This window comes from Nerophis lumbriciformis, linkage group LG27 (assembly GCF_033978685.3).
Source record: "Nerophis lumbriciformis linkage group LG27, RoL_Nlum_v2.1, whole genome shotgun sequence".
Taxonomy (NCBI): Eukaryota; Metazoa; Chordata; class Actinopteri; order Syngnathiformes; family Syngnathidae; genus Nerophis; species Nerophis lumbriciformis.
The window spans coordinates 13,467,658-13,482,168 of NC_084574.2; the positions used below are offsets into that span (position 1 = coordinate 13,467,658).

At 38.4% G+C, this 14,511-nt stretch overlaps 1 long non-coding RNA gene across 1 annotated transcript in view; it reads right to left on the reverse strand.

Moving 5' to 3' along the window:
* LOC140679956 (uncharacterized) overlaps positions 1 to 11,015 on the reverse strand; it is a 162,219-nt gene extending 151,204 nt beyond the window's left edge. Inside the window, exons 1-2 of the long non-coding RNA XR_012051246.1 lie at positions 10,871 to 11,015; positions 2,008 to 2,142 (exon numbers count right to left, since the gene is read on the reverse strand). This is a non-coding gene — a long non-coding RNA (uncharacterized lncRNA). The remainder of the gene's footprint in view (positions 1 to 2,007; positions 2,143 to 10,870) is intronic.
* Positions 11,016 to 14,511: the final 3,496 nt, after the last annotated feature.

Below are 14,511 nucleotides of genomic sequence, written 5' to 3' on the forward strand. Positions count from 1 at the left end.
ACTGTCTCTCAGACTATTTTTTCTGATGTTTATTCTGTCACTGTCTGCAGAAAAAAAATTGATTCAATGGTTGATTTTTTTCCTAAAGCCGCTGCACCTCTTCAGACACCTCCCAGGATAGGCCCACCTCACACTTTAAAACCCCCTGTTACAGGCATTACCTGATACTGTACTTCCATGTGTAAAGACTGCATTAGTGTTAAATCCAAACATATATTGAAAAGGTAATCTGTTCAATACTTATATAAGACACAAAACTTATATTTCTTGCCTACATTAAAGGGGTCATATTTTGTTTTTTTCTACCTTGTGGTCTACATCAGTGGTTCTCAACCTTTTTGACCTTAGGGCCCAACTTTTCGGGTCCCACTCAAATATTACCACTGAATTAGTCATCTTAATCTTGATTTTAATCGTATTCAATAACTGTATCTAACCTACTTACTGTGTACAACTTTGTCAAGTGATAGGAAACCATGTGTTAATCACAAATATTATTGTTTATTTACCACATAAACCTTAGGGTTAGGTCAGGCTGATTAGGAAAAAAAAAGTACTACCGTATTTTTCGGAGTATAAATTGCTCCGGAATATAAGTCGCATTTTTTGGGGAAATTTATTTAATAAAACCCAACACCAAGAATAGACATTTGAAAGGCAATTTAAAATAAATAAAGAATAGTGAACAACAGGCTGAATAAGTGTACGTTATATGAGGCATAAATAACCAACTGAGAACGTGCCTGGTATGTTAACGTAACATATTATGGTAAGAGTCATTCAAATAACTATAACATATAGAACATGCTATACGTTTACCAAACAATCTGTCACTCCTAATCGCTAAATCCCATGAAATCTTATACGTCTAGTTTCTTACGTGAATGAGCTAAATAATATTAATTGATATTTTACGGTAATGTGTTAATAATTTCACACATAAGTCGCTCCTGAGTATAAGTCGCAGGAAAAAAACTGCGACTTATAGTCCGAAAAATACAGTACTCAAATATACTGCATAAGAAAGGACTCATAAATAACTGGTGAAAAATACATTTGTATATATGTATGTTGTGCTAAAATAAATGGACTAAATTAATAATGAATATGTTTAACTAAACTGTCAATAAAATTAAAGTGCAAATGAAAGTACAGCTTTAGCACTTTAGTCATAATTTTTGCGCTTAAAAAACTTCTCTATGACTTTAGCTCCAGACTTCTTCTGTTTGATATTGTCATTACTGCCACAAGTGGTGGAAAAGTGTATTACAACTGAGTACCACTGCAGCCCATACGGACCACAGCTGAGAAACACATATTTTTTGGTGGCCCTCTCTCGCGGCCCAACAATTGGTTAAGAAACACTGGTTTACATAACATGTAATGGTGGTTCTTTGGTCAAAATGTTGCATAGATTATGTTTTACAGACCGTCTTTAAGCCACTTTCTGACCGTCTCTTCAGGATGCGCCGCTTTGTGGGCGGTCTTATTTACGTGCCTCTACTTGGACAGTCTTCTCCCTGTCAGCCATGTTGTAGTTTTTAGCACTTCCATATGGAGTCTGACAGATATAAATTCGAATTATACACTACTTTGTATTACAAATGACAACAGCGGAGGATACATGTGCATGTACGAGCGAATCTGCCCCAAAACAAAGAACGTCGGACTACAATGGTGGACTCGTGCAAAGATCTTCGGGTAAATACAATACAGTATCTACCACTGACGTCACCAATTGGAAAAACATCACGAGTTGGGCAAATTTCAATTGGCTTGTTTGGGGGAAGTATGAAGGAAGGCAAAATTGTTTTATAAAAATCTTCACAATGCCTCAATGGTTTGATATCACATTTTCAGGACTTATGCAGATCCCAAATATACAAAAACAGCTACCAATAGGTAAGAAAAGTTGTTTATGCATAACAGGTCCCCTTTAAATATTTTTCATCAACTCGTGGTTGATCTGTATCAGTGGTTGTCAACTGGTTGAACAGTGGAACTTACCTTCCTTAATGACCAGCGGCAACCCAAGTTGGTCGTCGTTACACACAGAGTCTGCGATTGGCTGGCGACCAGTCCAGGGTGTACCCCGCCTCTCGCCCAAAATCAGCTGACATCGACTCCAGCTCACCCTTAACCCTGATGATGACAAGCATTTCTTAATTTCAATGATTATAGTTTACAGCTAAAAAAAAACCAGATTTACTATCTCAAAAAATTGGAATCATTTCCAATATTGTAAACTATACAATAATATGCATTCATTCAGGCGCAGAGCTGCAGGAGGGCCAAGGCTAAACTGGGCCTCTCACAAATCTACAGTCTGGGTAGGGCAGGCCTCTGCCTCAGGTTGGGCCCAGAGGAGCTCGGATGTGCAGTTTTGTTTTAATATAACCTATTTACCAGCTGGCCTTGTGTGAACTCGTAGGTTGCTCCAGTCAGGTTGAGTCATAGTAGCTAAAAACTTTACAAGACTGACTTTATTAGTAGTTTAAATAAAACAATAATTCCATTTTCTGCTGTATGACTGGCTTTATTTCCACTCTCACATTTGAATTTGCGACGTGCAAATCGTGGATCAACGATACTGTCTCCAAGTGTATTCTGGGTAAAATTGTCATCAACAATCCACCAACGTCATCAGTCACTTGTCAACAGAGTACAAGCTAGGTGAGCATTTTTCCTACGAACTTAACATGAGTGGCAGTTCATATAAACATAAAAGTCTTGTAGCGGTGGTGTACAGTCTCTCTCTTGGCTGCGTTGAGTTCTTCCTTCTGCTCTGGTCGCTGGCATTAAAGGCGAGCGTGCTGACTACCGAGCTAAAAATCTTTTCTTTTTTTTTCGTTCGATAGCGGAGGGTTTACAGGGCTCGGTCTTGTGCCCCCACCCCCTGCCCAGCTCTGGTCATGTTCTAATCAAAAAATGAACTGTATCAATCAATCGATGTTTATTTATATAGCCCTAAATCACGAGTGTCTCAAAGGGCTGCACAAGCCACAACGACATCCTCGGCTCAGATCCCACATCAGGGCAAGAAAAAACTCAACCCAACCTCGGAGGGGACCGCAGATGTGGGGACCCTGGGCGACCGGTGCAATGGACGTCGAGTGGATCTAGCATAATATTGTGAGAGTCCAGTCCTTAGTGGATCTAACATAATAGTGAGAGTCTAGTCCATAGTGGATCTAACATAATAGTGAGAGTCCAGTCCATAGTGGATCTAACATAATAGTGAGAGTCCAGTCCCTAGTGGATCTAACATAATAGTGTGAGAGTCCAGTCCATAGTGGATCTAACATAATAGTGAGAGTCTAGTCCATAGTGGATCTAACATAATAGCATGAGAGTCCAGTCCATAGTGGATCTAACATAATAGTGAGAGTCCAGTCCCTAGTGGATCTAACATAATAGTGTGAGAGTCCAGTCCATAGTGGATCTAACATAATAGTGTGAGAGTCCAGTCCATAGTGGATCTAACATAATGGTGTGAGAGTCCAGTCCATAGTGGATCTATCATAATAGTGTGAGAGTCCAGTCCATAGTGGATCCAACATAATATTGTGAGAGTCCAGTCCATAGTGGATCTAACATAATATTGTGAGAGTCCAGTCCATAGTGGATCTAACATAATAGTGTGAGAGTCCAGTCCATAGTGGATCTAACATTATAGTGTGAGAGTCCAGTCCATAGTGGATCTAACATTATAGTGTGAGAGTCCAGTCCATAGTGGATCTAACATAAAAAGTGTGAGAGTCCAGTCCATAGTGGATCTAACATAATATTGTGAGAGTCCAGTCCATAGTGGATCTAACATAATAGTGTGAGAGTCCAGTCCATAGTGGATCTAATATATTAGTGTGAGACTCCAGTCCATAGTGGATCTAACATAATAGTGAGAGTCCAGTCCATAGTGGATCTAACATAAAAAGTGTGAGAGTCCAGTCCATAGTGGATCTAACATAATATTGTGAGAGTCCAGTCCCTAGTGGATCTAACATAATAGTGTGAGAGTCCAGTCCATAGTGGATCTAACATAATAGTGTGAGAGTACAGTCCATAGTGGATCTAATATAATAGTGTGAGAATCCAGTCCATAGTGGATCTAACATATTAGTGAGAGTCCAGTCCATAGTGGATCTAACATAATAGTGAGAGTCCAGTCCATAGTGGATCTAACATAATACTGTGAGAGTCCAGTCCATAGTGGATCTAATATAATAGTGAGAGTCCAGTAGAACTGTAAAACCTCATGAGCCTTTACTTGGTCCCTCCTAAAATCAAATAACTTTTGCACAATATTCTAATTTATTGAGAAGCGCCAACAAGAATGGTTCTCAAACTAACCGCATGCAACAGCGAACAGTCTCTAATTGGTCGATTAAAAAAAAAACTGATGCGTTTGCAAAGGTCACATTTCTACCAGATAAAGACAACAACAGACTGAAATCAGAATAAGTTGAAATGTTAAAAACAAAAACCACATTTTAATTCTAAACTCATAACATGACAACAAGACGACAACATGTAGTATACAACACACGTATTAGCTGTGACATGCTTGAGTGGGAAGAAGAGGAGCTCAAAGGGCACCGAGCCCAAGGTCTGGGAGGTTTTTGGAACGCTTTGAGATGAAAAAGGTGAGAAGGGCCGCAGAGACCGTTTCCCATGATCCCACTTGACCTGACCTGGGCTGAGCTACACTCTAGTAGAAGTCGTGTGTGTTTGGTCAGGATGTAAACAGTTGGCAGAGGTTTGACAGCCCTCACGCGCTCACACACACACTTACACAAACACACACAGGTTTCAGACACACGGGGACGTACATGTGATGTTCCCAAACACCCGTGAATCATATGCTGACTCAGCATTTTAACATGCAGCGAGAGCTCAGTCCAGTGTGACGAACCCTCAATATCACGATACAATACATACAACAATAGTGGGTCGGACTCGAGTTTTTCCGTGGTCCAGTCCAAAAACACGTACTGTATGTTGGACTAATTGTAAATTCATTATTGGTGTGAATGTTCATAGCAGGCCTGTGGTTTACTGATGACCGATCCTCCATTCCCGGTCTGGGTTGTGCCAGAAACATGTGCAATTTCATGTTTGCATGATGTTACATTTGTTATTCCATCCATCCATTTGCTAGCCTATCTCAGCTACAATCGGGCGGAAAGCGGGGTACACCCTGGACAAGTCGCCACCTCACATTTGATATTTTGCACTAAAAACAAACATTATTGGACAATTTGTCACGATCGTGGTTGCAGATGGTAAGTAACAGCAATATTATTTATTAAAGCAAAAGAAAACAAACTCACGAAGGAGTGGGAAAACACTCAACTAATAGTGAGAGAAACAAAAGAAGGCGAGTGCAAACAGACTTGCACACTTCTTTTGTGGGAGATCAAATAGGCATTAGGCATAGCATAACAAACGCCAATGATCTGACGCTGAGTGAAATAGGAGACTGATTGGCAACCGGGTGCAAGTGGGTCCCGGTTGCCAATCAGAACTTACAAAATAAGAGCACAGGACAGGAACTAAAACACCACACACAGAGAAAACGCAAACATAACAAAACAGTCACAAGGGTGTGACACAATTAAATTCAATTTGATGCATGTTTTGTCCTAAAATGAATACATGTTTTATTAAAATATTATAAAAATCGTTCGACATAAATTAAATAGTGTGAAAAAAATATAATTGTGGGAGAAGGGCCTCACAATTAATTCTGCTTAGGGCCCCTAATTAGCTTGGGTCAGCCCTGTTTTAGGGAATGCACTTACTTTTCTGTTTCCATGCAAAAAACACGGTGAGTAAAGTCATGCTTTGGGAGAGTTTTGTGTGAAAGAACACCTTTGAGGTCTTAACCCATATCTAACATCAGTGACCGCCTGCCTAAATAATGGACAAAAATGTCCGATAGACACGTCTTTCTGTAATTGTACCGCATGACCAGGTACCGTATTTTTCGGAATACAAGTCGCTCCGGAGTATAAGTCGCACCGGTCGAAAATGCATAATAAAGAAGGAAAAAAACATATATAATTCGCACTGGAGTATAAGTCGCATTCTTTGGGGAAATGTATTTGATAAAACCCAACACCAAGAATAGACATTTGAAAGGCAATTTTAAATAAATAAAGAATAGTGAACAACATGCTGAATAAGTGTACGTTATATGAGGCATAAATAACCAACTGAGAACGTGCCTGGTATGTTAACGTAACATATTATGGTAAGAGTCATTCAAATAACTATAACATATAGAACATGCTATACGTTTACCAAACAATCTGTCACTCCTAATCGCTAAATCCCATGAAATCTTATACGTCTAGTCTCTTACGTGAATGAGCTAAATAATATTATTTGATATTTTACGGTAATGTGTTAATAATTTCACACATAAGTCGCTCCTGAGTATAAGTCGCACCCCCTGCCAAACTATGAAAAAACCTGCGACTTATAGTCGGAAATATACGGTACATACTTTGCCCATGTAACACCTCTTAAAGACAATAAAACAATACCATCTCCATCCATATGTTAACACCCTGCACCTTCTCCATCAATACCCACACTTTTCCAATAATTGATCCGCTAACACCCCTCCTCCCTCAGCTTCTCCACCTTCAATTGTCTCTCGTTCCCTCACCCCTCCTTTCACTTTCTCTCTTCAGGGGGAGTCATTGAGTGTGTAATCACTTGGTTACGCTGTGTCAGTCTGCGTCTGAACCCGCCATCTGTCCTCTGGGTTTCCGTCTGGGACTCTACACACACTACACTATATAGTACACAACACACACACTGCAGAGTACAAGCATACAGACATGCGCGGCCTAGCCAAGCTCATTCACACCATGACATGATGACAGCTGTATCAGCCTCCTATTGACATGAGCTGTCAGAGGGGCAGTGACTAACATGGCACATCATGACATGTCAGGCACACCCCCTCCCCACTGCACGGACATGCTATGGCTTATAATTAAAACTCGAAAACATGCAAATATTATATATATTCTACAAATGTGTTTTTTTAATTAGGAAATATTCCAAAACATTTCTACTGTTGTATATGTACTTAACATGTATTAATATTTTTATTTGTTTACAATGTGTTTAAAAACAAATAAATAAATAAATTAAAAAAAAAATATATATATATATAAATACAGTATATATTTTTATATATATATATATATATATATATATATATATATATATATATATATATATATATATATATATATATATATATATATATATATACACATACATACACACAGTATAATTGTATTAAATTATATTAGCTTAGTACTACCTTGTTTTTCTTAGTACAAGTTTGTATCCATTTAATTTGTTTAAAATGTATTTATATATCATCCATCCATCCATTTTCTACTGCTTGTCCCTTTCGGGGTCGCAGGGGGTGCTGGAGCCTATCTCAGCTGCATTCGGCTTATAATTAAAACTCGGGTACATGCAAATACTATATATATTCTACAAATGTGTTTTTTTAATTAGGAAATATTCCAAAACATTTCTACTGTTGTATATGTACTTAACATGTATTAATATTTTTATTTGTTTACAATGTGTTTAAAAACAAATAAATAAATAAAAAAAATAAAAAAATATATATATATATATATATATATATAAATACAGTATATATTTTTTATATATATATATACACACATACATACACACAGTATAATTGTATAAAATTATATTAGCTTAGTACTACCTTGTTTTTCTTAGTACACGTTTGTATCCATTTAATTTGTTTAAAATGTATTTATATATCATCCATCCATCCATCCATTTTCTACTGCTTGTCCCTTTCGGGGTTGCAGGGGGTGCTGGAGCCTATCTCAGCTGCATTCGGCTTATAATTAAAACTCGGGTACATGCAAATACTATATATATTCTACAAATGTGTTTTTTTAATTTAGAAATATTCCAAAACATTTCTACAGTTGTATATGTACTTATCATTTATTAATATTTTTATTTGTTTACAATGTATTTAAAAAAATAAATAAATATATATATATATATATATATATATATATATATATATATATATATATATATATATATTAGGGCTGCAACTAACGATTAATTTGATAATCGATTAATCTGTCGATTATTACTTCGATTAATCGATTGCTAATCGGATAAAATAGAGAAACTACATTTCTATCCTTTCCAGTATTTTATTGAAAAAGAAACAGAATACTGGCACCATACTTATTTTGATTATTGTTTCTAAGCTGTTTGTACATGTTGCCGTTTGTAAATAAAGGTTTATAAAAAAAAATTAAAAATTAAAATATATATATATATAAAAATAAAAATTGCCTCTGCGCATGCGCACAGCATAGATCCAACGAATCGATGACTAAATTAATCGCCAACTATATTTATAATTGATTTTAATCGATTAGTTGTTGCAGCCCTAATATATATATATATATATATATATATATATATATATATATACACATACATACATACATACACACACACAGTATAATTGTATTAAATTATATTAGCTTAATACAACCTTGTTTTTCTTTGTACAAGTTTGTATCCATTTCATTTGTTTAAAATGTATTTATAGATCATCCATCCATCCATTTTCTACCGCTTGTCCCTTTCAGGGTCGCGGGGGGTGCTGGAGCCTATCTCAGTTGCATTCGGCTTATAATTAAAACTTGGGTACATGCAAATACTATATATATTCTACAAATGTGTTTTTTTAATTTAGAAATATTCCAAAACATTTCTACAGTTGTATATGTACTTATCATTTATTAATATTTTTTATTTGTTTGCAATGTATTACAAAATAAATAAATAAATAAAATAAAATAAAAAAAATAAAAAAAAAATAAATATATATATATATACATACACACAGTATAATTTTATTAAATTATATTAGCTTAGTACTACCTTGTTTTTCTTTGTACAAGTTTGTATCCATTTCATTTGCTTAAAATGTATTTATATAACATCCATTTTCTACCGCTTGTCCCTTTCGGGGTCGTGGGGAGTGCTGGAGCCTATCTCAGCTGCATTCGGGCGGAAGGCGGTGTACACCCTGGACAAGTCGCTATTTATGTATCATACGACACAAATTATGTATTGATGTATTTCAAGAATTTTAATTTTAAATAGGCGTTCATAGGATCTTTGATTTGAACAATATGTAGTAAAATGTTATATTTCATATGGTTATATGTCAACTTTGATTCATCTGACACTGTAAATTGTATTATTACAAATATATACAAATTAAAAACAAATGATGAAACTTTAATTTAAAATTGCATTTCAAATGTATTTTTCATTTAAAATGAAATTGTATTAATTTTAGGTGAAAACACACACCGGGAAAAGTTCAGGCCTTGGAGGAGGTTTGAGTGCAGGTGATAGAACAAACAAATGCATTCACTTTCGGCATTTATTTCACATAAAAATAAATTAAAAACTATCGCCGATACAAGCCTGAATTGTACTCAGTATCGGGTTTGAAAGAAAATCAGTGGTATCGCACAATACTTCTTTGTAGGGGTGTAACGGTACGCGTATTTGTATTGAACCGTTTCGGTACGGGGGTTTCGGTTCGGTTCGGAGGTGTACCGAACAAGTTTCCGCACGAACATATTAAGTAGCCGCCGAAGCTAAAGTCTTAACAAGCTGCTCCGCTTTCTGCCTCTGTCTCTGTCAGTGCTCTACACAGCACCCAGCATTGTCCCACCCACACAACCATCTGATTGGTTACACGCAGAGCGGTAACAGCCAATCAGCAGTGCGTATTCAGAGCGGTAACAGCCAATCAGCAGTGCGTATTCAGAGCGCATGTTGTCAGTGCTCCAGCGTTGTGATGAGCATGTAGGTGTTTAGCAGGTAAGCATCAGGCAGCGGAGTCTCCCCAAATTATAATAAACACCTCCCCGTCAACTACTAGTAACATCACTATGAGCCCGTTGACCTTCTAGAAACCTAAACGGCAGCTCAGCTCGCTCGCAGTCCTGGCTTGGGGTGAAGGCTAATTAGCTTTTAGCGTAACGTTAGCTAATTTTGCGGTGTGTGTGTGTGTGTGTGTGTTACGGACAGCAACGCCCTGTCTGTCTGTTATTTCACTTTACCTTTTTCTGTGTTGATTGAGCTGTGTTGAAGTAGCAAAAAATGACATTATGTTAAATGAAGAGTTTCTGTCTCTGATAGTTGATATAATAATGTAACTGCATCATTAAGCCTACATGAACTCCATGGTGTTCAGGGATGAATAGTCTCTCCTATTGCTATTGTACTATTTTTTTTTTTAGCTATAGTTACATTAATCATTAGTAATAAAGCAGTCTAGTTTTGAATGGCAGGGTCCCTGCTATCACATGTTGATAAAAATATAACATTTACATAATAAAAATCAACTACAGGCTTCCCAAATGCTGTAATAAATTAAGCATGGTGAGTTGACTTGAAACTGTTTAATGTTGCACATTTTATATGTAGAAGAAAAGTTTTGTCATTTTGTTTAATCTGAGCAACAACTTGAGGCAGTTTAATGTTGATTAACGTGGGCAGAATTATTATAGTGTTCCCAATGTTAAAAGGATAAAGCCATTGTTTACAAATTTGGTAAATAAATCACCAAAAAATGTATATTTTGTTGTTTTCTTACTGTACCGAAAATGAACCGAACCGTGACCTCTAAACCGAGGTATGTACCGAACCGAAATTTTTATGTACCGTTACACCCCTACTACTTTGTATCTCATAAATAGGACTTTTTATCTCATAATTACAACCTTTTTATCTCATACTCATGACTTACCATTTTATGTGTGGCAGAAACAGACTTCCATACAAATCTGGCAGCATTAAAAAAACTTCATGCTAAATGTAGCCTGTTTTACCTTACACACATTATGTTCATTCAAGGTTTACTAACACAATTACGAGCTTAATAATGCACACATTGAAAAAAAGTTGTATGGAAAGGCCTTATTAGGCCACCAAATGTTAGATAGTTTAGTCAATATTTGTGTGTGTTAGCATTGCTCACCTTTCCCTTTGATTTGTCTAAACAGTCTGCGGCCATTTTGCGAGGCTATTCCACTTCCTGGTTGTACCATCTGTCCAAAAGTCAGGGGGTGTTGAAAACCAAAAACAAATTACACTAAGCTCACAATAACATTGTTATGTCTTTGAGTTTGTTCAAAAAGATGACATAGTTCTAGTGTGGGCTGTTTTCTGAGCACCACATGTGTTTTTTATTCATTTTAAAGTGTTTTATGTTTGGGGGTTGAACTCCCCCGCAGATGACCCGATCCAGGTCTTTCACTCATGATTAGCATAAGCAGCATAGAGCAGTGATTTTCAACCACTGTGCCGCGGCACACTACAGTGCCCTGAGATATTGTCTGCAAGGGCGCGCCGCTAGGGATTTTGGGCCCCATGAAAAGAATCTTTACAGGGCCCCCAACACAGTGTCATTATTTTTTCTGTATTATAATTTCATCATTATTAGGGGCCTCTCTGGGCCCCCCTCCATCATGGGCCCCTAGAATCCGTCTCCTTTACCCCCCGCCCCTTTTCGGCGCCCCTGATTGTCTGGTGTGCCGTGGGAAATTATGCCACTTCACCTAATTGGTCCAAAAAATAAGTGAAGTGAATTATATTTATATAGCGCTTTTCTCTAGTGACTCAAAGCGCTTTACATAGTGAAAACCCAATATCTAAGTTACATTTAAACCAGTGTGGGTGGCACTGGGAGCAGGTGGGTAAAGTGTCTTGCCCAAGGACACAACGGCAGTGACTAGGATGGCGGAAGCGGGGATCGAACCTGCAACCCTCAAGTTGATGGCGCCGCCACTCTACCAACCGAGCTATACCGCCCCAAAAGTAAAACTGAACTGGCTACAAAGTCAACAAAAACAGAATGCTGGACGACAGCAAAAACTTACAGCGTGTGGAGCAAAGACGGCGTCCACAATAACAAAGCACATCCGTACATCACATGAGCTATACCGCCCCAAATATTTTTTGCAAATCAATAATCATAATAATGTGCCTGCGCTGTGTAGAGCTTGGCAATCCCAATATGCAGAGCACAGCGGGAGACAGCGTGCAGGTAAAAAGGTATGGAACGCTTAAACCAAAAATTAATACAAAAGGCAAGTACCGCTAGGAAAAAGCACTGACGCAAAGGGATGGCTATGTAAAACAAAAGTGAAGTGAAGTGAATTACATTTATATAGCCCTTTTTCTCAAGTGACTCAAAGCGCTTTACATAGTGAAAACCCAATATCTAAGTTACATTTAAACCAGTGTGGGTGGCACTGGGAGCTGGTGGGTAAAGTGTCTTGCCCAAGGACACAACGGCAGTGACTAGGATGGCGGAAGCGGGGATCGAACCTGCAACCCTCAAGTTGATGGCACGGCCACTCTACCAACCGAGCTATACCGCCCCAAAAGTAAAACTGAACTGGCTACAAAGTCAACAAAAACAGAATGCTGGACGACAGCAAAAACTTACAGCGTGTGGAGCAAAGACGGCGTCCACAAAGCACATCCGTACATCACATGAGCTATACCGCCCCAAATATTTTTTGCAAATCAATAATCATAATAATGTGCCGTCGTCTAGTGCCTGCGCTGTGTAGAGCTTGGCAATCCCAATATGCAGAGTACAGCAGGAGACAGCGTGCAGGTAAAAAGGTATGGAACGCTTAAACCAAAAATTAATACAAAAGGCAAGTCCCGCTAGGAAAAAGCACTGAAGCAAAGGGATGGCTATGTAAAACAAAAGTGAAGTGAATTACATTTATATAGCCCTTTTTCTCAAGTGACTCAAAGCGCTTTACATAGTGAAAACCCAATATCTAAGTTACATTTAAACCAGTGTGGGTGGCACTGGGAGCTGGTGGGTAAAGTGTCTTGCCCAAGGACACAACGGCAGTGACTAGGATGGCGGAAGCGGGGATCGAACCTGCAACCCTCAAGTTGCTGGCACGGCCGCTCTACCAACCGAGCTATACCGCCCCAAAAGTAAAACTGAACTGGCTACAAAGTTAACAAAAACAGAATGCTGGACGACAGCAAAAACTTACAGCGTGTGGATCAAAGACGGCGTCCACAAAGCACATCCGTACATCAAATGAGCTATACCGCCCCAAATATTTTTTGCAAATCAATAATCATAATAATGTGCCGTCGTCTAGTGCCTGCGCTGTGTAGAGCTTGGCAATCCCAATATGCAGAGTACAGCAGGAGACAGCGTGCAGGTAAAAAGGTATGGAACGCTTAAACCAAAAATTAATACAAAAGGCAAGTCCCGCTAGGAAAAAGCACTGACGCAAAGGGATGGCTATGTAACACAAAAGTGAAGTGAATTACATTTATATAGCGCTTTTTCTCAAGTGACTCAAAGCGCTTTACATAGTGAAACCCAATATCTAAGTTACATTTTTAAACCAGTGTGGGTGGCACTGGGAGCAGGTGTGTGAAGTGTCTTGCCCAAGGACACAACGGCAGTAACTAGGATGGCAGAAGCGGGGATCGAACCTGCAACCCTCAAGTTGCTGGCACGGCCGCTCTACCAACCGAGCTATATCGCCCCAAAAGTAAAACTGAACTGGCTACAAAGTCAACAAAAACAGAATGCTGGACGACGGCAAAAACTTACAGCGTGTGGAGCAAAGACGGCGTCCACAAAGCACATCCGTACATCACATGACAATCAACAATGTCCCCACAAAGAAGGATAGCGTATGCACAACTTAAATAGTCTTGATTGCGAAAACAAAGCAGGTGCGGGCAGAAGCACTCAAAGGAAGGCTTGAAGCTGCTACAGGAGAACACCAACAAAACAGGAAAGGCCACCACAATAACAGCGCAAGACAGGAACTAAAGCACTACACAGCAAACAACAACAAACTAATTTTTTAACTTTTTCTGCTAGTGGTGTGCCTCCGTATTTTTTGTATGAAAATAATGTGCCTTGGCTCAAAAAAGGTTGAAAAACACTGGCATAGAGTGTTAGCACGTTGCTGTCACTCTGATATAAATAAAGCTAAATACACTCATTTACACTTTTAGCTAAAACGTTGTGCATGTTTTTATCTTTGAGGACAGGAATAGACAGTTCCAGATAGGGGCCGATAAAAGAACAAAAGAGAAGCAATAAAAGGCGGGGAACAGGAGCATAACAAAGCAATTGTGCCTCATCACTGCTGAACAGCAAGTTAAATCAGGCGTCGGTGCATGAAATAGTCTATTATGATCGGAATTAAAAAAGATATATTAAGATGAGATCAAGAATGAGAAAAAGCGCGATAAGAAGCCTACATTCGGAATGCACGATCACACGCCTTAATACGTCCCTGAGATCTGTTTTTTTCTATGCATTAGTGCCGGCGAGGAACGTGTTTAAAAGTGTTAGGGCGTAGCTCGGATCACTTTAACGCTGCAGAA